This window comes from Ailuropoda melanoleuca, chromosome 6 (assembly GCF_002007445.2).
Source record: "Ailuropoda melanoleuca isolate Jingjing chromosome 6, ASM200744v2, whole genome shotgun sequence".
Lineage (NCBI taxonomy): Eukaryota > Metazoa > Chordata > Mammalia > Carnivora > Ursidae > Ailuropoda > Ailuropoda melanoleuca.
Window position 1 is genome coordinate 81,850,264 of NC_048223.1, and position 27,995 is coordinate 81,878,258.

The 27,995-nt window shown below is 57.7% G+C and overlaps 1 protein-coding gene across 7 annotated transcripts in view; it reads left to right on the top strand.

The window, feature by feature from the left end:
- The window catches only part of ZMIZ1 (zinc finger MIZ-type containing 1), a 235,280-nt gene that overhangs the window by 26,550 nt on the left and 180,735 nt on the right, over nucleotides 1-27,995 (top strand). For 6 of the 7 annotated variants that reach the window (XM_034662770.1, XM_034662768.1, XM_034662766.1 and 3 more), the window contains exon 2: nucleotides 20,925-21,042. The exons of the other annotated variant lie outside the window; for it this stretch is intronic. The gene's annotated coding sequence lies outside the window, so the exon portion shown is untranslated. The remainder of the gene's footprint in view (nucleotides 1-20,924; nucleotides 21,043-27,995) is intronic. 7 annotated transcript variants of the gene reach the window in all.

Genomic DNA, 27,995 nt, shown 5'->3' on the forward strand with positions numbered 1-27,995 from the left:
TCAATAAATGTGCAGCTGGCGAGCTCTGATAGAAATTGGAGGCAAGCAGAGAATGAGATTTGGGGCCTTTGATATATGGGGTGTCAGCAGTGCGGTGAGGTTTTTATCAATTTCTGTCACTTTGGGCTTTTGTGCTCACTACATATGTGGTCTTCATGGCACCTCTCTGCGGGCTGCTGGATGCTAACCGCCCTCCCCTCGTAGCAGGAGGAAGAAGAGCTCCTGGAGGGGCCTTGACATCCCGCTGGGAGCCTTCTGTGGGGCCTCATGACCAAGAGCTTCTCAGGCCATGTGAGCGCATGAGATGGGCAAAATCCAAGGCTTTGGGACCTGACCCCATGTGTCACTCAGCCACCCCACGAGCGTTTATTGGAATCCTGCTGCGTCCGGAGCACCACTGGGCTCTGCCTTTGGGGGCTCCAGGAGCTTTGATGGAAGCTTTGGGCTTGGGGAGGGAGAATGGTCGAGTGGTCGTTTCCACCTAAGGGTCAAGGGTCAGAGGGAAAGTGGAAGGAACTGAGGGTCTAAACTAATGCGGTGGATCGGGGAGAAGGGCCTGTTCGGCAGGGGGCACTCAGGAGTTGATGGGGGAGCAAGGAGTTCGACAAGGTGAGGCCCCCAGGGTGGGGGCGAGCAGGTAGGAACCCTTCAGAAGCAGCATCACGTGGTGCGTCGCGTGTGCCCCGGAGCCAGACCGCAGGGACCGAATCCTAGCGCCCACGCTTATCAGCTGGGCCACCGCAGGAAAGTGACTCGACCACCCCGTGCCTCAGTCTCTTCATCTGTAAAATAGGGCTGTAGTAGCAAAGCCACCTACCTCGGAGGGATCGTGTGAGCATCAGAATTAATGGCAGTACGGGGCTCAGAACAGGCCTGGGTGTGCTGGGAGCCCCTGACCAATACTGGTGTTACGTTGGCACGGCTGTCTTGATGGACTCCAAGAACCTGAGAGCCACACACACGAGCTTCAGGGAGGTGAGGAAGGACATTCCGAGAGCTGGGAGGAAGCAGAGCCGGGATTGGAACCCAGCTGCTGTGGAGGCTGGGTTGGGCACGGCAGGTCAGAAGCCGGAGGGGGGAGGTGCCATGGGGACAGGGCTGGCACCTGTCTAAGGACTGGACCTGTGAGGGCACCATCACGATTGGCGAGGTTAATTAGCAAGTGGCCAGTGGATGGGTTCAGGCTTTTGTAGCCTTTGGTCACTTGTTGGCACATCTGGGGGGGGGGCAGTTCTGAGACTCAGGCTTGAGCGAGGAGCATTGGAATCGGCTCCTGGGGTTTGGCAGGAGGAGGCTGGCTCTACCTGGCAGGTGAGCCAAATGGGAACCCCTCTGTTAGCAATGCCAGCCATGGGTCCCATGCCCCCCACTGCACCCTGCCAAGGAGTCGGCCCTGAAAGCCAGCAAGGCCTTGCAGCCTCCTTGACACCCACCCCAGAGCCACAGCCTTGGAAACCAGAGCCTAGAGGACTCCCTGGTGGTGGGAGGGACTTGGGGGTGGGCATTCTGATGAAGTCATGACTGCCACCAGCCGGCTGGGACCTACCCTGATGGCCTGGGAGTTGGGTATGCCACAGCCGGAAAGCCAGTGCTCCTGGGGGTCCCCTGAGCACTGGGGCCCTGCTCTACTGGACAGGGGTCCCTCCCCAGTCTCCCTTTAATGCATCCCTCCCTCTCCTGGCTTTGCAGGAACCTGGGATTTACTCACTGGTTTTGCATCTGTGTTTGCTTTGAAAGGAAGGCCAGGTTGCAAGGCCCCCTGGGGCCTCAGGAAAGAGGAAGCAATCTTGTTAGTCTGGGGTGTGGAAAAGGCAGGGGGCCCTGCACTGCACTTTCGAGCAAGGAGAGGTGGCATCGGGGCCCAGCTCACCCCAGGCTCCCTCTGTATATCTTGGAGCCTCTGTGACCCTTACAGGTCCTCCTGGTGCTGATACTGGTACTTGCTCTGGGTTGGGGAAGACGGCTGGTCCTACATTGTGCAGGTGACTTGCCTGGAAAGAATCTCTCTCCATACACCCCTCCCCCTTCCTGCCCACCCGGTGGCTGGGCTTGGAGGAAGTGTCCCCTTCCGCCCAGAAAGAGTTCAGGCCCCTGTGCGAGTGGGGGCTGGGTGAGGCGCTGAGAAGCTGCAAGGTAGGGTCGCTGCGGGTGCAGTAGGAGGAGGGGCAGGTGGCTGTCTTCACTACTTAGAGCGCTGGGTCCCAGAGGCACAGGAGCGTGGGTGGTGACTCTTCCATCCTGCGTGGGTCCCACCACTACTGCCTATGTGACCTTAACAAATCCTCAGCCCCTATGAACATCACTTTGCTTATCCCCAAATTGGGAGTCCTTGATTGGGGGTGCAGTGGGCCATGCCTCACGATGCTCAGAATATGTCTGCTGAGTACCAGCCCTGTACCAGGCTCTGGGTGACAGGTCCCAGCCTGACCCCAGGAGCTCAGAGCCTCACTAGGGAGTAAGACGGGCCAGCATTCCTACAGCAGCGGGATCTAGCGGCTGTGATCATAGCCTAGCTGAGTGGAGCAGCTCAGGTCAGGCTGCTGGAGAAGGGTATTCAGGGAGGGCTTCCCACAGGAGGTAACCTTTGAGCTGCACCCCAAAAGATGAGTCAGGCAGTGCTCAGGAGAAAAGGCATAGTGGGGGAGCATCAGGCCTGGGTGGGTGGGAGCCAAGGAGCTCAGTGGGGGACCCGATCACATCCTCGGAGGGCCTTAAATGCCATCCACGCCTTAAGGTTTATCCTTGATGCAGGGTCAACAAGAGAAGATTTGGAGGGGAGGAGTGACCCAGCCAGATGTAATTTACAGAACAATCACTGTGGTGGTAGCTTGGAGGGTGTTGTCACAGGGCCCTTTAGAGCCCTGCCACCATCCAGGACGGAAGGCATAAGGCCCCGGTGTTGGCAGGGACCTGGACACGGGAGACAGGAGCAGGGGTGCAGTGGTGCTGCATGGGACAGGTGAGGGGGACCCCTGGGTGCCGTGGTATCTGAGGGGTGCCCTCAACCCTCGGGGCTTGTGCACACAGAATCCCTGGGCACTCATTTCATGGTGCAGACGCCAGCCGCACTCTGGCGTATGTGGGCGGGTCACCTCAAAGGCTGGTGGAGCGCTGAAGGTCCAATGAGCAGCACAGAGGCTGGGACTCCGAGAGGTCCCGAGACCACTGGAGCCTCTCAAGGCCAAGGGTGGAGCTGATAGCAGGTTGCGGACTCTCGAAGGGATACATGGAGGTGTCGCAGGGGTGGACTTGGTGGGAGAGAAGAGACAGGACTGAGCTCTTACGTTGAGAGTTAATTCAGCAAACGGTTACAGAGGGCCCTTCCTGTGCCCGCTTTGTGGGTGACGGTGACGGGGGCAAGGTTTTTGCCCCAGGGAGCTACTGACTGTCTAACGGAGCAGGCCACGCGGCGCTGGCAGGGTGCTGAGCTCACTCTGCTGGAGAAGGAGGCAACTCAGTCAGTCCTCTGGGATGACTGGGGGATTCTCAGGCCAAGAAGTGGGGGGGGGGGCGCCTGGGTGGCACAGCGGTTAAGCGTCTGCCTTTGTCTCAGGGCGTGATCCCGGCGTTATGGGATCAAGCCCCACATCAGGCTCCTTCGCTATGAGCCTGCTTCTTCCTCTCCCACTCCCCCTGCTTGTGTTCCCTCTCTCGCTGGCTGTCTCTATCTCTGTCAAATAAATAAAATCTAAAAAAAAAAAAAAAGTGGGGGAAGGGCATCAGAGGCAGAGGGAACAGCCCCTGCAAAGACTCAGAGGACCAGAGAGATTTATCAGAGAGCTACAACCCTTCAATTCAGGCCAGAAGGCATGGACTTTGTTCCCACCTAGGGGCAACAAGTCAGCCAGGCCTCCCAAATCAGAGAAGAAAGGCCCACAGCTGCTAGATCCTGAGAGGCCGAAGAGCCTCAGCCTGATGGGTATTCAGGGGTGTAGCGGAGGTCAGTGCTTGCAGGTCACTGCCTGCCCAGGGAGGGTGACCAAGCCGGGTGCCAATCCTCCGACACCCCGCGTGTTTCTTCTTGGCATGACCACATTCATAGGAGCCGTGAGGTCAGACAAGGGCCTGTTTGTCCAGAGGGAGGGGCCGCCTCTAGGCAGGCGACTGGCACCTACCCCTCCGTGTTAAAGTCCATCTGGATGAACCAGGGCAGGGAGGGAGGGAGGAGGGGAGCCAGGTGATGACTGTTCTGGCAAGCGTACGCGGCCATCCTGCACGAAGGCAGGCCGTGGGGCTCCAGCGGCCAGTACTGCTTCTCACAGCCGCGTCCCCACCCCGAACACACTCGCTAAGGAAGCGCCGTCAGCACTCGACGCTCTGGGAAGGAGACGTGAGGGACAAGGTGTCAGTTACTCACTGCCACTTGCCACTGCACAGAGCGGTGACTGAGGACCAGAGTGGGGAAGTGGCTGGCTCCAGCTCACACAGTGAGTTGGACAGCCAACCAGTTCCCAGCTCTCGTGGCACCATGGCCCCCAAAGCTTAGAAATACACTGGCCGGGCACCCTCAAGACTCAGATTCTGGCCACCTTTTCTGGACCCCCTGCTTTAGCTGCGTCTCTAACCCCCAAGAGGAGGAGTGGTCAGCTCCCTCCTGATGGGCTCTTGCCTCCCTCCTCCTAAAATGACCCAAGGAAGCAAACCCAGAAAGCCCTGGTCCTCGCCTGCATTGGACCAGGTACCGTCCAGGCCAAGTGGGAGATGTGCCTGGGTAATGTGGACACAGCGAGGTCCTGAACCCCTCCTGACAGGGAGGCAGAGATCCCAGCTCTGGGACTGTGTAAACATAGTTATTTTTAGCCCTCGGAGGGCTGTGGGCGCAACAGCAGCGTGACCCGCATTTGGCTCGGCCCCCTCCTCCTGCCCCACCAGGGAGAGGAGGGCTCCTTTGCCCCCCTCTCCCCGCCATCAGCCTCGGGGCTGGGCCAGTGGATTCCGGGACCCACTAAGAGAAGGAGCAGGGTGGGGGATCTCAGCAAGGCTGCCCACGGCTGGGAGCTGAGGCCAAGCCCAGCTCACCAGGGGCAGGATGTGGTTTTCAGAGAGGCGACATTTCAAGTTGCAAGAGAAATATTGGAGCCACACGATTTCATGCTTTTTCCATGGGCTTTTATTCTCTAATCTTCGTCCCTTCCTCGGTCTGGGCATCAGGAGGCCTGGTCCCGAGGGAACGTGCTGCCGCTTCTACCACCGAGCGCTCGCGGGCATATGGGGCGCCTCTTGTATCTCACGTATGCCCTCACCAGTGAAGTGGGATCATTCCCAACCTGCTGTGGGGGCAGGGCTGTGGGGACGAGGTCGTGGATGCTCACTCACGTGTTCCTTCAACAGACACTCACGGAACATCGGTTTGATGCCAGGCCCTATTCTAGCTGCTAACTGTAAAGCAGGGAGCCAGCCCGGCAAGGTGCTGACCCTCCTGGGACTAACGTCATCGGGGTGGGGACAGGAGACAATTAACAAATAAGTACATGCTTCAACAACAATCAGCCTGCCATCTGTACGGTACAGGAATTATAAAGAGTTAGAAGTTGTGGAGTCACTGGGTGGACGAGGGGCCTGTATTTTAGACAAGGGCTATGAGGAAGGACCTCCTGAGAAACTTAAATAAAACAGAGCTCACCGTGCTGGGGATAGGAGGTGGTGAGAGGGAACAGCAGGTGCAAAGGCCCTGGGGCAGGAAAACCAGTGGGGCTGGAGAGCAGCAATGGTGCAGGAGCAGGCAGTGTACTTGGTGAGGTGGGCAGGGGCCAGAAGCACAGGGTGTGGGGGCCATGGGGATGCCTTGGGGAGGGCTACAGACAGGAAAAGCCTCCATGCCTGCAAGGGGGAACAGGAGGGAAGTGAGAGTGGGAGGCCAGTGAAGGGCTATTGCCCTTGCCCAGGCAAAGGAGCTGGCGAGAGGTGGGCAGGTTAGAACCCAGGCGGGGTGGACGGGGGAAGTGGCAGATGGCCTGGCTGAGAGGAAGCACCAGAATGAAGGAAGGCTCCTTGACTTCTGCATTGGATGCCTGGGTTGTTGGCGGGGAGAGGGCAATTGATCCGGAAGGGGCCAGTAGAGGGTGGAGGAGGAACAGGATCTGGGGAAGAAGCTCTTGTGGCTGCATTGCATTTGTTCTACCTGTCAACGTTTGAGTCCAGAGGGTTGCTCAGGGAGCAGCCGCATGGGGAGTGCCAGGCCCCAGTCTGGCACGGCTCTCCTCCCGGGGGCTCTCTGCCAGCCTCCAGCCAGGCTGTGTGGGCGGTTGCTCCCTCGGGGCCTGGCCTGGGGTTTTGTCCCAGTGCATGATGGATGAGGGCCTTCCGGTTCCTTGACTTGGAAGTGGGCGTGGGTGGGGATGGGCAGTGCCTGCATCCTTGGGGCACAAGGGGTGGAAGGCTCTGCCCAAAAGGCTGGACTGCACAGACCAGAAGTCTCCCTGCTCAGGGACGTTAGAACACCATTTGTGCCAGCTGGACCCAAGGCCTGGGTGTCCCCTACCAAGCCTTCTTCTCAGTTGGATTGACTTACTGTGAAGTAGCCGTGGGTCCTCGTGTGTTTGAACCAGGATGCCAAGGACAGAGGGAGTTAGCAACACGTTTGGGACTTTTTTTAAAGTAAGCTGTGTGCCCAACGTGGGGCTTGAACTCACAACCCCGAGATCAAGAGTCCCATGCTCTACTGACTGAGCCAGCCAGGCACCCCAACATGTTTGGGATTTTTAACAGCAAACCTGGTTTGCCTTCATTTTGACATCAGCCAGCTGTGTGACCCTGAATATGTGCCCTCCCCTCTCTGGGCCTTGGAATTCCCACCTGACGCTAGGATGGAGTGAAAGGTCCTCAGGGTCCTACAGCTTGAGATGTTGCATTTTGGTTACAGAGGATTGGTATTGAGGGTTGTGATGCGGGTAAAGAAGGGGCTATGGAGATGCCTTGCAGGGCCCTGGGGTGCCGATGAGTATGCCATAGAGGCCACCTGAAAGATGGTCACAGGAGATCAGTCAGAAATGCCAGGCTGCCTATGGAAGGTCAAAAGGACTAGCTTACCATACAAGCAGTTGTGTCCTCAGGAAAATCACTAAGGATTTTTAAAGCCTCAGTTTTGCCATCTGCAAAATGGGGTCCTAAACTTCAAGGACCTCAGAAGGATGAATAACTGCTGAGGTCATGTGAGGAGAGTGACCTCGGAGCTCAGCTTCTGGCTCATAAAATGTCTTTGGTTTCTGGAGGTGGCCTTTTCCCTGTCCCTCTTCAGTTGACAGCAGGAATCCAAATTTCAGGGGAGGGGCTCTTCTGCTGTTGGGGCTTCCTCTGAGAGCCACAATCCTGGGCCTGGGCAGCCTGCCAAACCTAACTCTGGAGGCAGTGAACCTCGCTGTGGCCTTGGGGACTGGCCCACTGGCCTTGGCGTTCTGAGCAACAGCTTAGGTAACGCGAGGCGAGGCGCTTTGGGGCTCCAACCAGAGGCGGTAATGAGCCTTGAACTCACGCCAGTTTTGTTTTGTGTTTTATTTCTCAAAGAGGGGATGGGCTTTGATTTCCTATCATCATCGATGTGGTTGCTGTTGTGTGTGTGTGTGTGTGTGTGTGCACACGCGTGCGTGCGTCTCTATGTGTGTGTGTGTGTGTGTGTGTTGACTGCTCTGGGTTTTGGAGCTGTGGTGGAAAGTGAGGGAACTAGCAGATGCTGTATCCATTTGCCACCAAACTGTCTTGAAACGCTATAAATATTTTCTAAAAAGACTAGCTTCCCAAGCCCGATGTGTTAGTTACCTCCTCCCCGAGAAACCGATTCCCGAAAATTAAGACAAATAACGTCTTAAATCGCAGTTGTTAACCTCAGGTGTAAAAACAGTTACCACGCCAGCCGCGGGTCAGAGTGACTCCCTCCGCCTAAGTGACTCCAAGTGGCTTCGAGATGGTAGTGGCAGCAGAGAGGGACCAACCTTGTGCTCAGTCAGGAGGCCCGAGTCAGAAGCCTGGCTTGGCCGCTCGCTGCTGTGTGACCTCAGGCCAGCGGCCTCACCTCTCTGAGCCTCTTGTTTCCTCATCTGGGTGACAGACCTGTCACCTGCCTCCTCTGAGAGCTGGCAAGCGTCACTGCGCTGGGTTTGTGCTCCTCGAGGTACAGAGGTGACTGTCGGGGGTTCACGCGCTACACTCGTCACGACTGAGAACACTCCCCTGCCCCCCGCCCCTCCACCCCACCCTATATGCTCCAGTCATCTGGCTGCTTCGAGGACAGCCTCCAGGGCCTGGGATGCTTGCTGGTCTCCCTTGTCAGCAGGGAGAGGCAGGGGCCTTGGAGCCTCTCGCAGGCCGGCCGGCAGCAGAGAAATGCCACAGTCCACACCCCTTCCATTGCCTTTTATGTTCAACGTCTCTTTGTGGTGAAGGAGGCTAACTGTGTATTTAAGGTAATACTATAAAGTTTTTTTTAAAACATTAATGTAGTTTAACAAGAACTGTGATTTCAAGAACAATATTAAGGGGCGCCTGGGTGGCTCACTGGGTTAAGCATTTGCCTTCGGCTCAGGTCATGATCTCAGGGTGCTGGGATCCAGTCCCGCATGGGGCTCCTTGCTCAGCAGGGAGCCTGCTTCTCCCTCTGCCTGCCTCTCCCCCTGCTTGTGCTCTCTCTTTCTCTCTGACAAATAAATAAATAAAATCTTAAAAAAAAAAAAAAAGAACACTATTAAACAAATGGCAGTCTAGATGGCAGGAGGAGTTGACAGAAACCAGGTGGGCGGCTGGGACACCTGGGGCCAGTGTACTGTTCATGTTGGCCTTGTCTTACAGCCCCCTGTCGACCTCCTTCACCTTCTATCTCCTCAGAGAGGAGTGGACGGGGACAGGCGATGAGAAGGACACTGTGGCAAACTGTCTTCTGACCACACGACACTCTCAGGTGACCACTATGCTTCGTCACAGAGGGGCCGCAGCGGTCCCGCTCCCAGGGTCCAGGCCTTACTGGTGGAGGGTAGCAGTCGCTCCACCAGCCGGCGTGTCTAACGCCACAGGTTTCATTTTATGCTCCACCTGGGAGGGACAGCCCGGAGTGCTGTTTCGAAAAGGAATTCTGAGGTCACATTTGACTCTGAAAGAGAGTCTGGGGATGGATGGTTAATGGCTGCCATGGTGTGGGAAGGGGGCTTGGTGACATAACCTGCCTTCCTGTCACTCGGGACCTCCTCCAAGCCCGTGGCTGGCCCCTGTCAGTACCGCATCGCCAGCACCAGGCCTGTTGGTCAGCCAGCGATGGAGCTAGAAGCTTCTGTTGGAACAAAGCAGGTGCTCCACGGGCAGCCCATTAGGCAGGGAGTCCCCCAACCACACTGTAGGCCAGGAGGGTCCGCACCCGGCCCTGTGCTCATGAAACCCGTGCGCTGAACTGTATACGCCGCGGCTAGCCCCGGGCTGCATACAGGGTAGGCGTCCAGGAACTGTGTTGACAGACCTGAGAACAGCCTGTGTGCTGCCACAGCTTCATGCCCCTCATCCGCTGTTCTTGGGGTCCCCCCCAGAGCCGGCATGCAGTCTTCTGGCTTGGAAATCTTGGCTGCCATGTACACAGACGTCGTGAGCATGCTCTGTCGTCCTCTGGGTGCTCAGTCTACCACTGCTCTCATATGTCAGTAGGGGAGGCAGCCCCATATGTCCCCATTTTACAGAGGAGGACACTGAGGCCCAGAGTTGGAAGGGACTTGCTTGAGGTCACACAGCGAGTTAATGCAGAGACCTGGCCTGAACCCATGGCACTCATCTGGCCATTTCACCTTCCACTCACAAAGAAAGCTCAAAAGACTTTACGCATCCTGGGGCACCTGGGTGGCTCAGTGGTTAAGTGTCTGCCTTCGGCTCAGGGCGTGATCCCGGCGTTATGGGATCGAGCCCCGCATCAGGCTCCTCCACTATGAGCCTGCTTCTTCCTCTCCCACTCCCCCTGCTTGTGTTCCCTCTCTCGCTGGCTGTCTCTATCTCTGTCAAATAAATAAATAAAATCTTTAAAAAAAAAAAAGAAAAAGAAAAAAGATTCTTTCTCAAAAAAAAAAATTATGCATCCTGATGTTTAAACATCCTAACTTCCTAACTTCCTTCCTTGCTTCCTTCCTTCCTTCCTTTCATCCTTCCTTCCTTCGTTCATTTGGAATCTTTGTAGCCTAGTGGGTACGAGCTCTGGAGCCAGATGGCCTGCTTTGCATTTCAACCACTTCTGGGCCTTGTGACCTTTGGCAAGTTCCTTGATCTCCCCGTACCTCATTTCCTTCATCTGTAAAATGGGCATACATGCAACATAGGGCTGTTGTGACCGTTAACAGGTTAGCAGTGCCTGGCTCAGGGTGAGGGTTCTCAAGGGCCAGCTCGTGAGTGCAGTGCAGGGGCTCCCTCTCCCAGGCCATGTCCTGATCATGGGCACTGAGGAATCATAGAGGTGGGTCAACAAAAACATCTCATGGTCTGGTGAACGTGAGGTGAGAGGTGGATATGTATACCGAGGAAGCATTTTGGGTGGACAGGCAAGGTCCAGGGCGTGCTGGACCCCATGGGGTGGTGGGAGTAGGGACAGTATGCATCAGTCCCAGCGCATAAGGGGGTGCTGAGAAAGGCTTACCCATCAGAGGGAGGCTATTAGGGCAGAGCTTGTGGAGGGCAGGGAGGGCCTGCCAGGCAGGGGAACCTGAGGGTCCAGGGCACTGAGGCATGGAATGGGTGGTCCCCAAGTCTAGTCTTAGAGCGCTGGCTCAGGGGGGCTGGCCCTACTCTGGGGTGGGGGCTGGGGGGCGTTGAAGAGAAGTGGAAAGGCCAAGTTGGTTTGTTCCAGTGGTAGGCAGAGAAAATCCTGCCCAAAAGCCTTGGCGTGGAGTGACTGTCTCGCTCCTCAGCTGATGAGCCAGCTTGTGGCCGTCTGTCTATCTGCTGGCCTGTCTGTCTCCTCTCTGCATCTGTCTGTGCAGTGCGGTGTAAACAGCCCCTCCCCAACACACAGCCACCGCGGATCTGCTCGCACGCCTGGTGCTGACACCCCGGCCTAGCCGGAGACCCATTTATTCTGCCGCTGGGGCATGGGGCCGTTTTAATCATCCTCACTCTGCCACGAAATACAGATGGTTGTATTATTAATAGTCATAATTAATCAGCCCCCACGGAGGCTCTTTTCCCTGGGCGTCAGATCCTCAGAACGAGCAGCCCCACGAGGGCCCATTCCAGTCTCTGCTTTATAGACAGGGAACGTGAGGCCAGGAGGAAGAGGTGACTCATGGGACGGCCAGTGACAGTAGCCCAGTCCGTGTTCCTGCCCAGAAGTGGGCTGTCCACCACCCCCACCCCTGGCACACCTAGGCTGCAGGGGGAAGCCTTCAGGGCTGGAGTGGGAGAACAGCCCTCAGCCTGGGGGGCAAAGGAAGGGGTCCCCCCCCCCCGAGAGCAGAGGAAGAAAGGTAGAACAGGTGCAGAGACAGAGGGAGGCAGGGCCTCGTGGGCTCACGGGAGCAAGGTCGGATGGGGGCGAAGGTGAGGAGGCAGCCTTGAGTGGAGGGGGAGCCAACACCAGCTACCCCTCTACCCCACACCCAGACGGCGGGCCTGGGCCCGCAGCTGGCCATTTCCCCCGCTAAACACTGTGTCCCACGGACAGTGATTTCAGGCTTGTGGCAGGCGGGTTCCTGATTTATGGACTTGTTGTGGACAGGCCTGACTCCATGGGCACAGCGGCATCATGGGGCTCCTCGCACAGTCCTGCGGATGGCCACCTGCCCACCTGCTCCCCTTGCACACGCCCCTTGTCTTCCTCAGATTGACGCCCACACACCCACACACCCACACATGCGTAAACACATGGTGACCAGTGGGACTGGCCGAGACGCCCTATCCTGATCATTAGGCTCGTCGTGAGACGCGGCTGTGGTACATGAATGCAGAGTGCCCTGGCCCAGAGTCCTGTGGCCGAGCGGGGAGGTGGGCTCCTGCTCAGAGGTGCTCCAGCCCCTTCCAACTCCCACTGGAGGAGGCTGGGAGGAGGGGACGCAGCACCAGTCCCCAGGCCCCCATGTAGCGCCCCTGAGTCTCTTCTCCACACTGTGTTCACCAGCCCACACATACGCTGTGCCAGGCCTTGGGGACAGCCCTGTGTCATGGGAGAAGCCCGGTCAGGAGTCAGGCAGATCAGGTCACACACCCGGGCTCTGTCATCAGCGTGTGGCAGCAGCCTTGGCCTCGGGATCCTCCCATCCGTAAAGCAGTTTCCATAGCAGCCACCTTGTGGGGGTCGGTGTGAGGATTCGAGGAGTAGAAAAGCTGCTGGCTAAGTCAGAGCCCTTCCCCGTCAAGCTTCACTTTCCCAGTCTGTGACGTGGGCAGAGTGACCCTTGCTGGCCCTCACATGGGGCTCTTTCGAGAGTCAGATGAGAAGGGGGCCCTGTGAAGGGTGGGGGTGCCCAGGGCACTGGTTTCAGCTCTGCGCGTGCAAGATGAAGGGCTCTGGACACGTGGGGGTGGGGCCGGTACAGGGGCCCGGGCCTCCATCTGAGTCCCCAGCTGCCACACTGTAGCCCCGGGGCTTCGGATCTCTAGGAGCTGTGCATTGCTCATCTTTGAAGCGGCCGTCATGACAGTACGTACCGTGACGTGCTAGGAGGATCCATGAGAACTGTGCCTTGACCTTAGCACAGAGCTTGACACACAGCGGCCACTCGAGTCGGCGGTGCTCGTTGGTGTCGTCGCCAGCTGACCACCATGCAGATGGACGCTGGGGTCAGAAGCACAGATGAATGCATCATTAATAACCTACTGACATCACATTACAATAGTACCTGTGTTTCCAGACTTCACATCCGTCCATCTCCACCCAGGAGTCCAGGCCCTTCTTCGGGGCAGCTCAGAGGAGATGTGGCGGAATCACCCCCCGGCCTGCACGATGGCGCCCTGTGGTCCATGCTGACCTCGGCTGACTCCCAGGAACCAGGTGCCCAGCCCCGAACAGCTACCTGGCTTCCCAGCAGGAGGCCAGCGGTCACCTCTGCTCTTGCTTCCACCGCACCCCCGCAGGCCCGAGGCCCTGAGAAGGGGGCCCGGAGGCGGGCGTGATGTTTCACTTGAGCTAGGTAGCGTCTGCAGACCCCGCTGCCCGCCCAGGCGCTTTCTTCTGCTGGCTGCAGCCTGAGCCCAGGCACAACCCCTACCACATGTGCTCTCCCTGGTCTGTGCCCTGCCCCCGTGTCAGCTTCTGGGGTCCAGAAGAGATGCAGAGTCCCCGCCCTAGCAAGGACTTTGCTGAAGAAAAGAGCCCCTGACACCTAGGCCAGGGCTGCAGAGGCTCAGGGGTTATGCAGGCCAAGATGGGCCCAGATGGGCAGGGAAGAGAGGAGGCAGGACAGGCTGGGGCCAGACCTTGAAGGACAGGGCAATTTAGTGCACTGGAAGGGACAGCCTTCCAAAAAGATAGAAGTGTGTGGGCAAAGGTTTGGAGTCATTCCTAGGGAAAGGCATGCCCTCTTCCAGAAGACATCTGGGCTGCTCTGGCCCAGATGGCCTCGGCTCTCAGTGACCAGTGGCTGTGGGATGAAGCAGATGGCCAGCGAGGGGCGGGGCCACCCCCAGGCCGGAGCCAAGCAAGACCAAGTGGCCCACACAGGCCGGAGCCCGAGACTTTGGCACCAGCCACTCAGCTCTCGACTCAAGAGTTAATGATTCATTTGTGGCCAATTTCTGCTGGCCATTGCCTGGAAATTCCCAAGCCTGCCCCTTCCCTCGGCTCTGGGAGCTCCAAGAGTACAGTCTCATTTACACTTGGCTGAGAACATCTCACCCACTATCCAGGGAATGGCTTTTAAAATGAAAGCAGGAGTGATGCAGGTTAGCCATGAGGAAGAACTGATTGTGTGGGCGGAAGGCCAGGGGCTGGAGTGGTTTGGTTTGTACCTAGTAAAGTTAGAGGCCCCTCTCTGGCTCCGTGTGCCAAGTGCTGATGGAAGGAGCCCTGTGTGTGTTCGTGGTGCCCCCTGTTTAGTCCAGAGCAGGTGTGAACAGAATCCAGTTTAGTGTAATGTGGGAAATGTTGCAGTGGTTATGAGGGGGAAATAGAGCTTGACCCAGAGCAGGTCTTGACTGGGTAGAGAAAGCAATAACACATGCAAAGACCCTGGGGCATGAAAGTCCAAGGGAAGTTGTTAGAGGAGGTTGAGTAGTTGTGGTGTGGCTGGAGTGTGGAGGGTGTGAGAGATGTTGAGACGTGTGGACTCAACTCACAGGTGAAGGGCTTCGAGGACTGGGGAATTTGGCAGTGGGAGGAGCTGACAGGGGCAGTCAGGACTGATTCGATTTGGGTTTTGGGGTCATTTGCCCATTCACGTCTTGATTCTGTGGTCAGCAAACCTTTCATGGCAGCCTGCTCTGTGCAGGCCCAAGCCCTGCACCTGGGTGGAGGTGGGCTAGAGGGAAGGGTTAAATGTAGCAGTCCAGGGGAGGGGTGCTGAGAGCGTGAGCACAGGTCACTGTGGAGGCAGGGAGATGGCCGATGACCTTTTCAGATCCACCCGGCCCAGTATGTTCCTTGCAGACTGGACAGACAGCCCAGAGATTACCCCTGTCTGGAATGATCATGTGGTCTTACTGATTCCAAATGTGATCTGTCACTTTGCAGATGAGCAGACTGAGGCTCAGAGAGGGGGGTGAGTGCCAGAGCGCAGACGCAGCTCAGGGCCCCCCTCTTCATCCTGGCTGGTTGCACACATATCCCAACCCCCTGCAGATTTCCAGATATTTCTCCAAATCAGACGGAAGACAGCAGTCTCATCTTCCAGGTCGAAATGTCCGGGAGCTTGGGGAGGAGGCTGCCTTTATATCTTCAACTTTGCAAATTTAATTTCTTCCGATTATTTCTTGACAGTCCCAGGCGTTGGTGGTAAACAACCGCTCTCCCCAGAATGTTTCCCTGTGACAGCAGCTTTCTCTGGCGAGGGTGCTATCAACACTTGGCAGGGCCTCCTCCGGGCTCCCAGCTCCGGGCTCCTGAGAAGTGAGAGCTTCTGAAAGGCATTCAAGAATGTGGCTCTCCTGGTGTGCTGGGCGGGCAGGGGCGGGGGCAGGCATGGGCCTTGCCCCTTTGTTCCGCATGGCCGCTGGGAGCCTCCCACGGCCCCTGGTTGTGGCTGGTCCCCAGGCGGAGAGGTGGGGCAGTGTCAGGTGTCCGCTGGCTCCCGAGGCCCTGGTGCCCGGGTCCTTGGCAGAGCTCAGCAGCCACAGGGAGCTCGTCTCCAGAGCGTAACTCTGCCAGGCCTATCTGTGGCTGGGAGACCGGCAGCGTCCCAGCCCTGTGGCCTCTGTGGCCTGCGTCACGCTGGCTTAGGTGTCCTGAGTCAGAGCCAGGAAATGGATCTGCGTACGGGGGTGGAGGTGCCATTGCCCTGGGTGGCTGGGGTGAACCCCAACCTCCTGGCTGTCCATGCTGCGGGGGGCCTGGCTTGGTCTGGGTTTGAACAGTGCCTGGAGGAGAGGCTGAGGTGGCAGCCAGGCCCCTAACCCCACACGGCCAGTAACTGCCATGGAAGACGCACGCGGCTGGGGACGAGACAGCGCTCAGAGGAAGGCTGCAGTGCGTTGGGCCGCGCCGGAGCACTCTCCTGGAACACCCCTCCCGGACTTGCCCTCCGGGCAGGAATTTACCCAAGAATTACTGCTCTGGTGAAGCCTTCCCCTACAGCCCCTCCTCTAGCCGAGGCTGCCCTCTTTTCCTCTGAGTCACCCTCTGGATCTCCACCAGGGCCCCCATCACAAGGTCCTGTGGTCACCTTTCCCTGCAGAGGGCTCCCACGGTTACCTGTGTGAGCGCTTTGAGCTTATCTGTGCCCCCTGCGTGCCGGACACATAGTAGGTGCTCAGGAAAAGCCTGCTGGATTTACGGAAGGGGTTCCTAAAGGCGCCGTTGGAGTGTCCCTATGTTAAAGATGCGGTGGAGGGGGAGGGGGAGTTTGCNGTGGTCACCTTTCCCTGCAGAGGGCTCCCACGGTTACCTGTGTGAGCGCTTTGAGCTTATCTGTGCCCCCTGTGTGCCGGACACATAGTAGGTGCTCAGGAAAAGCCTGCTGGATTTACGGAAGGGGTTCCTAAAGGCGCCATTGGGGTGTCCCTATGTTAAAGATGCGGTGGAGGGGGAGGGGGAGTTTGCCAGCAGAGAGGCTGACCTCCCCGTGCCAGTGCCCCCCACCCCCCCACCCTGGGCCCAGGGAATTGCTGGGGGCTACAAGGGACCCCTCCCTGCCTCCATTGCTGGCAGGAGCCAGCTCCCTGGGCTGGCCGTGTGATCACTCTCCAGAAAACACCCCAGTGGAAACTGCATGAATGATTGATAAGAGCTGAGAGCTGTTTAATTTTTTCCCCCTGTTTAATGGCTATCAATAATTTAATACGCTCTCTGTATGTTTTTAAGAAATAGCACCCATTTTGCCGTCTCCGGTTTAGCGGGCTAAATGATTTAAGTGTTGGAAACGGGCTCTGAGGACGGAGGTTGAGCAAGTCAGAGCGATCTGGAGGCTGGGGGTGGGGGGAGGCAGGTTCAGAGCCAGCCAGCAGCCTGTGGCCTGGGTGTGTGTGTGTGTGTGTGTGTATGTGTGTGTGAAGGTGGGAGGGAGGGAGGAGGGAGGGGGCTGGTAGAAGCCAGTGCCTCTCTGCTAAGAGCAAGATAATTGCTTTTCCGGGTCTCTCTGAGCAGCAGCTGAACAGCCGTCAGCTCACCGCCCCCCCACCCCAATGCTGAGCTTTTCTGGATGACTCTGGGGGGCCCAGGGCGGCTAGGAAGGAGCTTCAACTGGTGCTACTGTGGGCTGAGACCCCCCCCTCCCCCTGACATCTTTGCCCCCTTCTAAAGCTTTTAAATCATTTTTATTTAATGATGCAGTTACCCTGCCACCAGCCTTGTCTTCCAGATGGGGTAGGGCTGGTGTTGGAGCGGGGAACTCAGAATCACTAATCTCACGGCCCAGGGGGACCAGGAAGGTCATCTGCCAGTGCTCCCCCAAACTTTCCAGATGCAAAGGATCACCTGGGAGGACTTGTTAAAAATTTAAATTTCTGGGCTGCGTTCCAGACCCACAGCCTTCCATTCTCAAGGGAGAGGCCTGGGAAGCTGTGGGTTTACCAGGCAGCCCAGGTGATTGTTATCGGCAGAGGAGTTTGGGAAATGTCGAGTCCAGCTCCAGTTCTGGTGCTTGCAGCATTCACAGCACCACGTGGGCACTCCCACTGCTTGTACACCTCCAGGGACAGGGCGCTCACCACTCTGGGAGACAGCACACCCCCCTGTGGAAAGTGTGCTCAGTCCAGAGGTCTTTCTGATGTTAGGCTGGGCCCACTCAGGCCGTCCTCATGTGTGGTTACCTCTGCCATAAGACAGACCGCCTCTCCTAGGACCTCACCCGTTCTGGCTGTCCTCTGGCTTATCTATGACTCTCTGTTGGGCAAGGAGCTTCCTTTCCTAGAAAAGCACTCTGGGTACCAGAGAAAATGCCCAGGGATAGCCCAGGCATGGGGTTGGGGAGGGGGTGGGCAGATACCATCCCTGGCACAGCAGGGACCCGGAGGGAGGCAGAAAGAGACCTGGGCTTCAGAACCGCCTTGGCCTGTCAAGGGCTAGTCCTCCCGTGGGGGAGAAAAATGTGACTCATCAGAGACTGTTGACTAAGCCAGATTTCTGGGATGACAGTGAGGGATCTGAGACCAGAGGAAACTCCCCCAAGGTCATGCATCTGTTAAGAACAGAGCTGGGACTGCAAAGATGGGGCAGGCGGGCCAGAGAGGGGCATCAAGGATTGAGGCCCTGGCACTGGAGGTCCACTGAGACCCCAGTCACCTCCGGGCTGGGAGCCAGGACAGGGGAGGGCTCCTCCTTCTCTCTAGGCACTGATAGAGCCAAGTCAGTACATGCAAGGATTAGTAGCAGAGCTGAAGCCCCATCTGTCTGGCGTCACAGCTCTTCTTCGCTCTCCCTGGTCTTTTGCATTGTTTCCGCAGAGACACGACTATGTCAGCCTTGCTCTTTTATTTTAATAGATCATTAAGAGGAAAGGAGTGGTACACATTTCACAGGTGTCATTGTGTGCTGCAAAATGGGGCACCCCTCAAACCCTCCTCCATTGTGTAGACCCTTGTTGTACCCTCAAATTCAGCCCCACCCTCGATGTATGTGGGAGAAGCCTGGGTCCTGGCAGGTGCTGGCATACAACCCATCTTGTGATCACAAGTCCCCCCCAGGACCCCTTCACCGAAACCTGCTCTGGTCATCACAGCATCACTCCGGGGCGGGGGTGGGGGTGTAGGTCTCGACCCTGGACAGAGGAGGAAGGGTGCCGCCGAACACTGACAGGGCTCTTGCTTGCAGAGCTCTGAGAACTGGTGAGGCAGTGAAAGACTAATCCGTGCTCAGGAAGGCCCAGCCCCAGAGAGAGAGCTGGGCAAAGCCTAGGGCAGTCAGGGAAGGCTTCCAGGAGGAGCTTGAATCATGGAGGGAAGAGGAAAGGCATCCCAGGTGCAGGGATGTGAGGCGGCACTGTGAGTGTACAGGGGAAAGTGAGGGCCGGGGGCTGGGCTAGACAGGTGGGCAGACCAGGGTGGGGCTGGACCTGGTATGGCTGGGTGGAGAGCCACGGAAGGCTGATTTATTTTCAGCCTCCATTGAAGTATTAAACCCATGCAGAAAAGTGTGCATATCCAAAGTGTAGCTTGACAAATTGTCACGAAATGAACACAGTCGTGTAACCACCACAAAGATCAAGAACATTCCAGATGCCCTGGAACCCCCTGTGCGCCTCCTCCCAGTGCCTGCTTCCCCTCCAGGACCATGACTCCTGATTTCCAACGGCATGCTCTCCACATATCCTGCCCAACAATGCTAACACCCCAAAACTTAGTGGCTTCAAACAAATGACCACCATTTATGCCATCTCCTAGTTCTGGGGTTTGCCTGGGCACTCCCTCTGCTGGGTTCCCCCGGGCTCGTGTGACTCTAGTCACCCGAAAGGCCGGCTGGGCCAGAAGGTTGGCGTTGGGCTCAGTCACATCTGGCAGTCGGCGCTGGCTGTTGACCTGGTGGCCTCAGTCGTCCCCATCCTCCAGTAGGGACCACTGGCCTCCGACAGGGCCAAGGCCTGAAACAGTGTGCCCCGGAAGGCCTGGTCTCTGTAAGCCAGAAAATCTTCCTTTCACTAAATCCTGATGGTCAGAACAAGTCTCACGTCCAGCCCAGATCCAGGGGGTAGAGAAGAGACTCTCCCTCCCTTGATAGGCGTTATTGCTGCAAAGAATCTGTTGCCATATTTAGTCGACCGCAAGCACAGAGTAGTGTCTGTTCTTGACTTTTCTGTAAATGGGCCCCTTAAGTGTCTTCTTTATGGTGTCTGGTTTCTTTGGGTTGTTGGGTTTGTAAGATTTCTCTGTATCGTTGGATCTAATTGCAGATCCTTTGTCCTCATTGCCGTGTGGTATTTATTCCACTGTGTGAACACACCAGGTATCCATTCTATGCTTGATGGCCATTTGGGAGGCTTTGGGGGGTTTTGGCCATTATGAATAGCACTGCTCTGAACATTCTAGAACACGTCTTCGGGTGCCCCAAGCACACGTACGTCTAGAGGTGGAGTTGCTGGGTTGCTGATAAGCCACGGGGTGGGAGATAGTTCCAAGTGACATTCTCAGGCAGTGACCAGGGTGCGCCCCTCCAGCAGTGTTTGGGAAGCATGCAGAGGCTTTGTAGAGGGAGTGACGTGTCCGTGGGCCTTTTAGAAGGTCCTCCTGGCTGAAGATCTCTGACCGAAGGTGCCCTGTAATGTCCCCAGTGAGCCCACCTCGAGCTACAGGCCTCCAGGCTGGGGGATGTAGGGCCAGCAGACCAGATGGCCTCCCAGACCCCCGAGACTCAGGGGAGCTGGGTGCCTGCAGGGCTGACACACGAGGGAGCAGGAGCCAGAGGGGTGCCACGGTGGCCTCCATCCATGACAGCTCTGAGCAGTGGGTAAAGCAGTCCCCAAGGAGACTGGGGTCTACCTCTGACCGTGCTGCTCTCTCTTGCTGTGGGACCCTGGGAGGAAACCCTTTCCCCAGCAGGGCCTTGGTTTCCGCATTTGGGAATCAGCAGAGAAGAGTATCCACCTGACCAGGTCTCCTGCCTCTCCCCAGCCTGGACACTGTATTCTAGAATCTGATAGGGAAGGGCGTCAGGAGGCCCTCGGAGATCTCGGCGGGCTTCCCGATTTCAAGACACACGTCAGTTGGCCAGTTTTGTACATCTTATTCACTAAACACCTTCACAGCCCCGGCCCCATCCGTCAGTCACTCATTTGTTTGTCCATCCCTCCCTCCAACAGTCCCTGGCCTTGCTAGCCCCAGAGAAGAGGGATAAACTCGACCTCATTCCTGTGGTCCAGAAGCTCCGCCCAGGGAGGAGACTGGCCTCCAGAAAGCTGGAGAAGACACGGTCAGCCAGAGCCCAAGCCCCTGGGAGGTGAACAGGGAAAGGAGGGGCTGGTCCGTAGAGACACTTGAGCACCGTCTCGAAGGCCAGCAGGGCTCTGAGACACAGAGAAGTGGGGGAAGGGCTCGGAGCAGAGCAGCAGACTTGTCCCAAGGCCAGGGACCCAGGGGCCCAGAATGGCTGTGGCACTGAGGTGTGTGTGGGCCCGCGCACTGCTGCTGCAGGCGCCTGGCTGTGGAGGTGCAGCCCTCGGGGCTGGGGACTGAGCCAGGCCTCTGACACCAAGTTCAGGAGACAGGCCCTGGCTGGGGAGGTGGGGGGCAGCGTCCGGTTTCTGGGATAGCTCCACATTGGTGGGCCAGCCCAGCCTTCCAGGAGATGGCCAGAGGAGCCCGGGCGGGCAGGGCCTGGTGGTCAGTGGAGCAGGTGGGGGCCACCGCGAGGTTGGCTTGGAGCTCACTGTGCCCTCTGCTCTGTCCCGCAGGACTTGCAGTGCTGTGTTCAGCCAAGTCGGAGCGTGGGGGCCTCCTTCCCACCTCGGCCTCCTTTCCCTGACGCCCTTAGCAGCCTCAAGTCCTGGTCGTCCGCAGTGGCCTCGGCAGGTAAGCAGGACGGGCTGGCCCCTGGCGCTGTGTTTGCTGCCGTGGGGGCCGGGGAGCAGGCAGCTGGGCTGCCATCACGGAGGAACGAGAAGACAGGGCTTATTTCTCAGTTTCCTCTTCTTCCTCGGCCTCTTCCTCTCAGAGGGAGTCAGACAGTGGAGGGGGTTGTGCGCTGACCTGGGACTCTGTTCCCAGGGCTCGTGTGGCCTTAGGCAGGCCTGGTGCTCCCCGGCCCTCCCATCTGCCCTTGTGCATAATGATGGTGGACGCGCTGGCGTGCTGAGCACGTAGCTGTGTGCCAGACTCCACGCTAAGGACTGTGTAGTTATTAACCCTTTCCATCTGCACGCCAACCTGTGAGGCAGGTGTGGGTATCAGGTCCATCATATAGGCAAGAAGACTGAGGCTTGTGGTTGGGAAGTAACTTGCCCAAGGTCACATACCTGGCTGAGCCCCCATGGGGTTCCCCTTTGGGTCTACATGGCTCCAGTGCACCAGTCCCTAATCCCTGGACCGTTCTGTCCCCGGCCGTGCCTGCCTCTGTTAGCCTCTTCCTGGGGGCAGGAACTGAGGTGGTCACGGGGCCTTCAGATGGGCCGGGTTCTAATCCAACTCACAGCAAGGGGAGGGGCCTCTTACAAGGTCAAGTGGCTGTCCTGGCCTGGGGTCTTGCCTCATTTGCGGATGTGATGTGGCATGAATCAGGCCTGGCCTCTGGGGTCCCCAAGGTGGTACCCAGGCCCCTTCTAGAGGAGGGACATGTTGGCTGGATAAGGTTCTCTCTCCCTCTGCCCCCCTAGTTCAGTTTCCCTAGCTTGCATTAAGTGCTTACTGTATGCCAGGCCTGATGTTAGGCCCTAGGATACAGGGGAAAGGGGCTCATCTCATTCTGTGCTCTGGTGGAGAGGTGGGGAGACCACAACAGATGTGCAAGCCCCGTACCAGTGGGGCATTCTGGGGGGCATCCTGGAGGGGGTAAACCAAAAGTGAGTAGAGTTGTAAGGAGACGGAGCAGGGAATAGGTAGGAGAGCCTGGCAGGATGGGGATGAAGTTGGCAAGGGGATGGGAAGATTGTTAAGGGCCACAAATGCCAGGATGGAGAACTAGATCCCAAGGGCACTGGGGAGCCATGGAGGGTTCTAAGTGAGATAGGGGCCTAATGAAGGTGGCTGCATTAGAGAGGCTGTCGGAAGGGCCCTGCTGGAAGCAGAGAGACTAGGGAGACTGTCCCAAGAGCACAGCAAGAGGTCAGATGCCTCAGGTAGGGCAGGAACAATGGGCACAGAGGAGTGAAAACATAAGACACTGAGGCAGGGAAGTTGGCAGAATTGCAGTTGGCCGGGCTGCAGTGGGGGCAGGGCATAAGGGTGGGAAAGCGGCCATGATGTGGGGTGGGGGGGTAATGATAGAGCTCTGAGTGAGTGTGGGGAGTCTGGGGTCTAGGAAGGCTTCTTGGAGGTGGTGGGCCCGGTTGTGGTCCAGTGTGTCTCTGAGGGGGCCAAGATTCTCGTGAGGAAGAAGATGATTTGGGTGGTATTATAGTTACACACGTGATATTTTCATCTACAAGTATTGATGCACATATAAGTTCTAGAGGATTCTCCCAATCCACAGTCATACCTGTATCCATGAACACATGTGCACACACGCTCGTGTACACAGACACGCATGTGCTTGTAAAGCTGTCCACGCGCGCTGAGGGTACACAGATGTGTGCGCACACCCACACATGAACAGTCACGTACGGGAATATACGGAAGAACACGACCTCACACGCACGGGTACACAGACAGGGCTCACGCACACTACAGACATACACGTGTGCACACAGATAGACCTGCACGCCCGTACACGCTTACGGACACACGTTCACAAATGACCATGGTGACCTTCCACAGCAGATAGGCAGGGACAGGTGCTCACAGCGCACACGTTCCCCATCCACACAGGGACGCACTCACGTGCGCACAAGGAGGACTGTGTTCCAAGGAGAAGGAGCTGTTCGGCGGTCGGTAGCTTCTCACCAGTCAGAGCTTCCATGGCATGGGGGGTCGTGGGTGCTGCCTGATGTGTGGGGAAGAGATTTGGGAAGGACCTCCAGGAGACAGGCAGGGCAGGACGAGAAATTTGCCAGGTTCCTTTAAAGACACAAGGCAACCGAGCGCAGAGCCCAGCTCTTATAAAGTCCCGGAAAGGTGAAAGTTCATTCGCTGGCCCTGCCCCGCTCCCCCACCAGCGTCCGCCAGAATCTACTAGATTCTGGCTGTGTAATTTGCGGGGCCCAAGGCAAGACAAAAATGAGAGCCTCATTGTTCACAAATGATTACGGATTTCAAGACGGTGGCAGCAGAGCGTCAAACCGGGAGTAGGGTCCTTCCAAGCCTGGGGCCCTGTGCAGTTGCCCAGAAAGCCAGCCCTGCCCGTGTGAAGCGTAGTGATTGCGGAATTGAGTGCCAAGAACTGAGTCTGTGTGCTGTCTCCTCCACCAGTAACTTAGCAGGTGGACCTTGGGCAGGTCCCCTGTCGCATCTGGGAGTCTTGTCTGCCAAGAGGAGAGACGCGCCCCTCCTCCCCCAGGGCCGGCATCCATCTTGTCCCCGACAGCCTGGGACAGTGGCTTCAGTTGGGGTGGGATTACAGCCCCTTTGTCAGGCAGTGGTGTTCAAGGAGTCCCTGACCTTTGGCGGCCTGGTTTTTCTGTGCTTTGCCAAATCCACCAAGGGCAGACGTGGCTGGGAGGGTCTGCTCTGTGTCTTATTTGCCCAGTCTTCTGCCTGATTGTCCTTTGCCTGCCCATCTCTGCTTGGAAGATGCCATGGAGCCTTCTCTGACCCCCGCCTCTCCCTCCCGACCTTTGCCCTGGGACCTTCCAGGAGCTACCATGACCTCTTACACTGTAGACTTCTCTGTCGTGTGCAGAGCTCTTTCACACCCCATCAGGCCACTGAACAAGCCCTTGAGAGGTCCTCTCCTGTTTGCCAGGTGGAAACCAGAGGCTCAGAGGTACAGCCCCCACCCTAGCACCTGGGTGAGGGCAGGCCCACACCGGGAAGGGGTGCAGGCAGTGACAGCAGAAAGAGGGCCCTGGGCTCTGCTCTGGGCCAGCTTCCCATTTCAGCGTTCTGGAAGACTGGCTTCTCCCCCTGGGATAGAGCTCCAGCCTCTAGCCCAGTAGAGACCCCAGAGGTGCCTGGGATGCCGAAGAGGGCCTGGTGGAGCTGGAGGTCTGGCCAGCTGGAATAGACCAAGCCCCAGCCCTACTCCTCCCTGCGGGTGACTTGGCCCTGTTCCCGCAGCCAGGCGGCCTGGAGCCAGATGTATGTGGTTCCAAAGCTTGGGCGAGCCCCACATTAGGCAGAGAGGTGAGAAGGCCCCTGCTGGTCTGGGCCGTAACAGCCCGCGAAAGCTGGACACAGGGAGAGGGTCTGTCATCAGGGGCGTGACCGCTGGCCCCCTGTGGCCAGAACCTTGTGAACATCACCGTAAACACGTTTGGTGGCTGAATGCAGAAGGTACTGACGTGGTCAAGGGTCTAGACTCTGGGCCAAGGCTTCGGGGTTTTCCAGCTCTGCCACTCCTCTTTGTGATGCCAGATTAGTGGCTTGACCTCTCTGTGCCTCATTTCCTCGTCATTAAAACTGGGATAATGATAGGACATAGCTCACTGTATTGTGAGGAGTTCGGTCAACTAAGCCATGAGAATCTTGGCAATGGTGCCTAGAACGTGGTTCACGCCCCACAGCGTATGGATGGCTGGTGGGCGGGCAGCTGGAGGACGGCGATAGAGTAGACCCGAGTGCTGTGGGCACATGGTGGGGGAAGGGGGAGGAGTGACATGGCTGGTGTCATTTAAGAAAGGACGTAGGGAGACAGCAGGGTTGGGGTTGGGCTGGATTCGAGTTTCATGAGGTAATCACAGTTGTTGATCTCAGCTCTGAGGGCAGGGACGCAGGGCGACAGCCACACTCCCTGGCCAGCCCCTTCGTCCCCTGGTTTGTGACTTCGGGCTGCCAGCCTGAACATCATCAGCTGTCAGTCAGCAGACTTCCAGGGTTACACGGCGCAGGGCGGGCTTGGGGCTGGCTGCAAAGACCTTGACAGCAGGCCTGGCCACAGTCACGCAGCTCGGCCGGCATCCCTGGGGCCCCATGTGGCATGCCTGTCCATCTTCAACACCAGCTGAGAATGCACACCCCGTTCTCTGTGCCTGGAATTTGTTGCCAGCAGCCCAGGCCCCTCCACCACCAGCCTGGGTAGCCTGTCCTGAGCCCGCATCCCTGACCCCAGCTGGAGCTGGAGATAGTCTGCAGCCCACTGATCATTCCTGCCCCAGGTGAGCCTCTCTCTGGGTCAGTGGGGGGGGGCTGCTACCCTGGCAGGCCACCCGCCCCCCAGCTAGACTTGGTTCAAACTTCAACCCTGCTGCACACCTGCTGTGTGACCTTGAACAAGTTGTTGCCCTTCTCTGAGCAGTTCTTTATTGATACGTAAAAGCAGAAGGCTGGGACAAGTGGGGGGGGGTCACAATGGTCTCAAGGGCCTCAACAGCTCAGTGAAGCTGAGATTATCCTATTATGCAGATAAGGAAACTCAAAGCACAGAGAGGTTAGGAAGCCTACATAGGACCACGGAGCTATGTATGGGTAGAGCTGGGATTCAGCCCAGTTTTATGTGATTCCATAATATGCATTTTCACCATACAGCAAACTGTCTGTGATGGGTACTTGCGTGTTTCTGGGTGGTCTGTTCACTCTGCCAGCCAGTGTACTGAACGCGTACCAGGCTCCGGTACGTGCTAGGTGCTGGCGTCCAAAACAGAATCTGCATTTGAGAAGCTGAGCAGCGAGCAGAGCCCTCCTGGGTTTGGAAGTCCCAGGGTTTCCCGTGCAGGGCATGCTAGCAGGGGGCCCTTGGCGGGTGAAGGCAGCAGCAGCTGGGAGGAGCAGCTCTTCCTTGATACTAGAGGAGGCAGGCGGGGGGACTGCCTTGAGGGGGAGGCTGGATCCCTACACGGTGCGGGAGAATAGGGTCTTCCTGCAGGGTCTCAGCACAACGTGGCAGGACTCATCCAGTGGGATGTCCATTTGGAGAGGAAGTTTCATTCAGCCGCAAGTGGAAGTGGACGCTGAGGCAGCCCCCAAGGGCCTCAAAGGCTGGGCCAGAGTTTGACCTTGATCCTGCAGAGAGTGGGGAGCCAAAAGGGCTGTCAAGCATCAGTAGCCCCTGTGTGAAGGCCAGGAAGGGAGGGCGGGCTTTGGCCCACGAGCTGGGGCTCCCAGCCCCACCCAGAGTGGTGACAGCAGGGAGACACAGGGCTGGGCCTTGTTCACTCCAGCGAGTCGGACCCCCAGCTTTACCAGGCCCTCTTCAGCACCCCAGGCCCCTCTGGGGCCTCTCCTGGGCCAGGGGCTGGAGCTCTTTACCAGGGGGAAAAGCCAGTCTTCCAAAATTGCTCCCCAGACCAGAGCCCAGGAGCACCCCTCTGTTATCCCCATGCATACCCCAGCATGATGTGGGCCTGACCTTAGCCCTGTTGAGTGATGTGGTAGAGACAGAGAAGTCTAGAGACCAGCCCAGGGTCATCCGGCATCACCGTGGCAGGTGCAAAAGGCCAGCAGGCCAAGAAAGAGGCATTTTTCCCGCTGGTGGGAGGGAAGGTCTGCGTCCCCCTCTGGCTCTCCCAGAGTCCAGTGTGAGCCTCGCCAGCTGGGTGTGCTCACCCCTGTAGGTGGGCAGAGCTGCACATATGCCATAGGGGCCCCTGACCTCACCCACCAACAGGACTCTCCAAGAACAGCCTGGGGATTTGGTAAATTACGCCAAGAAGGATTCCTTGGGTGTTACTCACCCCAGGGGTTTCTCCCTCCCACTGATGTTTGCTCACCTGGCTCTGTCTGCGCCCTGGAGTCGGTGTCCCTCTGGTCCATAAGCCACACACTTAGGATGAGAACAACCACGCCCATGCCCTGGGTCCCAGGTCCCAAGCCTCAGTGACCTTGCAGGGCGGGAGCAGACACGCGTGGGGCTGCAAGGGTGGCATCTTTGTTTGAAGCACATAGCATCCCAGCTGCCCGGGGAAAGAACAGTCTTTGGAAAGCATTCAGCCCAATGCCTCATGGTTCAGATGGGGAAACTGAAGTGTGGCCCAGCGTGGCACTCCATTCTTTCAGTTGAGGCCGCTGCCACCCTCAGCTGCTTTCGAAGCATGCCAGGGGTCGGCCCTGGCAGGGCCCCAGACCTGCAGTGGGGGTGCTGGCCTGGCCACGGGGCACAGTGTTTGAGGAAAGGCAGGACCAACCCTGAGGACCTGGGGGCACCGAGATTAGGGCCTGGGAAGTTCTGGGGAGTCTGTGGAGATCCACCCAGAACCGGGACTGAGAACAGCATTGGGCGCCCTCAGACCTGACTGTGTTAAGCCTCTTTTGTGTTCCACCTCCCATACTCACCTCGTCCTGCCAAGGCCTGAGACCATTAGGGCTTCTCCTCCCATCTGTTTACCAAGAGAAGGAGTGAGGGCTAGAGATTGCAGGCCCAGAGGCCAGGGCAGAGAGAGGGCTCTGGAGTCAGGGCCCTGTTTGAAAGCTGACAAGATACAGGGGGTGAGAAAGGACAGAAGGCTCAAGAATCCAGGGACCGCCCAAGTCCCTCGTCAGCACCCTGGGCTGAGCCACAGCAGGGTGTCCAGTGGTCTGCTGTCTAGGAGGCTGTGGATCTGCGTATGGTATCCAGAAAAAAACGTCTGGGTTCCAAGGGACTCTAGGGTCAAGGAGGGCTTCCTGGAGGAGGTGGAGCTGCAGCCGGACCCTGAAGAAAGAACATGACTGTGAACTGAAAGCATTCCAAGCAAAGGGACTGGCTGAGCCAAGGCCCTGAGGCAGGCACACAGGGTGGGGGTAGGGGGCAGACCAGTGGGGCTGGGTAGAAGGCCCAGACTGGGCAGTGAAGGCGATGA